General features: G+C 39.3%; 1 long non-coding RNA gene across 1 annotated transcript; it reads right to left on the bottom strand.

The window, feature by feature from the left end:
- Positions 1 to 740: 740 nt before the first annotated feature.
- Positions 741 to 1,727, bottom strand: LOC124687151. The gene is made up of 3 exons (XR_006998114.1): positions 1,669 to 1,727; positions 961 to 973; positions 741 to 825 (listed from the first exon to the last, which is right to left on the bottom strand). It is a non-coding gene; the product is annotated as an uncharacterized LOC124687151 (long non-coding RNA).
- Positions 1,728 to 2,357: the final 630 nt, after the last annotated feature.

Genomic DNA, 2,357 nt, shown 5'->3' with positions numbered 1-2,357 from the left:
TATACTTTGCGGAGCCCTCCTAGTTATACAAAATAAGCAGCGTTAAAAAGGGACTTTGGCCCTACATCAGTCAATATATGCATAGAGAAATACAAGTAACTAGATCATAGCCATGTAACATAAATCAAGAATCTAACAAGAAAAGAAGAGATGGGAGGGATATTATGGTATGTAAATCCACTGAACAAACTTCAGAAAAACATAGGTTGCATCATACACATGACTGAACTTCTCTTGTGATTTTAGCTAATATAGGCTGGTATCTCACGGCTTAGGGAATAAGGAGATTAGCATGATGACCAGCTAATTGCTGGAGAGTGTTTGGTTTATAACATGCTCATTGTTATTACAATAGTTCATACGGAGTTCATAGAAGCTTCAAGTCGAATATGCATACAATTGTCTAAATTGCCAAATATTAGCAAATAAAGCTAGTATCATGTCTTCAACTAGAAAAAGGAATTAAACTATGGCCAGTCCTGGAAACAAACGAGAAATGAAATTTCACTTACATAACTTCAGTTGGGTCTTTTTCCATCTGGTCCATGAGCTTTCTTTCCTTAAGATGGTCAATGTACCTATTGAAAAATGCACATAACAGAAGAAAATTAACAATAAGACCAAACAAGGTATTCAACAGCATTTGCTAGAATACTAACCCAACGTGCGAGTAGTAAATTTTATCAGTCCATTTTCTTCCTGTAACACTAATATCTTGTGCATTGAGTATAATGGATATGTCTCCATTTTCCACTGGAGGTGCATAGATTGGCTTGTCATTACCTTGAAGCTCACAACAATTTGGGATGCCAACCGTCCAAGCACCTACCAAATATATAAAATAGTTTACTGCAAAACCATTTCCCATGAGTAAATCCTTGCAGTGTTTGAACAAACAAAAGAGGCCCTTTGTGTCACACACAAGCCATCGCAACTTTTCTAAATCGATTCTTCTCAAACCTGCAAGTGCTTTCTGCACATTCCAAAAAAAGAAGCAAGTCAGTTCCATAGTGCTAGACTGCCACAACTCCATATACTGGGGCCAGGGGTTTAAAATTTACATTAACATACATCCAAATTATAGGATGCGTGCATGAAAAATAAGATCAAGGATTTAGTTGCAAACTTTGTTGCTTTTTTTGGAAGAATCAAAATGAAGCTTCTTTTACAGAAAAATATACTCATGTACAGAAAAGTAGCCATATATTGTTCAATGTAGGACCAAGGAAATCACTACAGAGGTGTTCAATTACACACAACAAATAATGCAACAAAGACACCAGCTACAGTTGTCTAGCCAATACCAGCTGCAATCGTCTAGCCAATAAAGGGAACAATCTTACTTATCCAAACAACAATGTCGACTATAAAACATGTTATCGGAGATCTTTTTTGAGTTTGGTCAATGTTATTTGGTTATACCAAGGAGTCCATCATGTGGTAATAGAAAACTCAATGCAAACCCACAGTAAGCGATTGTCCATCTATAATCATGGAACTGATCGTGTGCATGCCATTAAATAATTTAAGATGCTATAAGCATCGGCTCATACCACTGAATATAAGGGTAAATTGTTGTAAACCTATTTAGGAAGCACACAATGTTGCTGATAGTGAGCATACATTAAAGCATGAAATGCTACAGGTTGACATGGAGGCGCTCTTTACCGTCAAGTATACGCAACATCAGCCTCTTAATTACTCTGCAAATTGTAGCCGTCATGTTTTCACTGGGACGATGGCATCGCCTTCCTTCACTAGAAGGTACATCGCGTTGAGAACTTGCATAGAGGTCCTAGACTTCACACGGGTCCTTTATCCGTTGGTCCCTACTCTAGATGGCTGGTCTGTAGAGAGAATGAAAGAAAGAGGAAGGAGCGTGACTCAAACAAGAATAAGGGGAAGATGGAGGAGCACAAATATATCAAGAATATGGGAAGTTCACCCGAGATTGTGAAGGAAACCTAGGTGGGCACCAAAAGTCCAAGAGAAACACACCCGGCCTTGCCTCTTCCTCGCTTATCCGCTTTATTCCCATACTCGACACTTCCTCCTCCGCTGCTGCATCCGCTCTGTTGCACCTCCATCGTCATACAACATCAATCCACACCATAGAACACAATAGTCTTAGAGTGGAATATATGAATCGGCAAAAAATTAAAGCATGGGCTGCAAAACCCAAATAGAAAATTTTAAAGTTAAAGGAAGAGAGACCCACATCTGCTCCGGCTGTCTGAACGTGTCCGTGCTCGCATGCGTTACTGAACATCATTGTATGAGAACATGGAGAGGAGGGCATGGCGAGCATTGCAGAGGAGTAAATGCAGAGCCGCAGATGATCCATCAATTGTGAAAAA

This window comes from Lolium rigidum, chromosome 2 (genome assembly GCF_022539505.1).
Source record: "Lolium rigidum isolate FL_2022 chromosome 2, APGP_CSIRO_Lrig_0.1, whole genome shotgun sequence".
In the NCBI taxonomy this organism is placed as follows: Eukaryota; Viridiplantae; Streptophyta; class Magnoliopsida; order Poales; family Poaceae; genus Lolium; species Lolium rigidum.
Note: the sequence above shows the minus strand (reverse complement) of the source record. Positions and strands in the feature narration are given on the sequence as shown.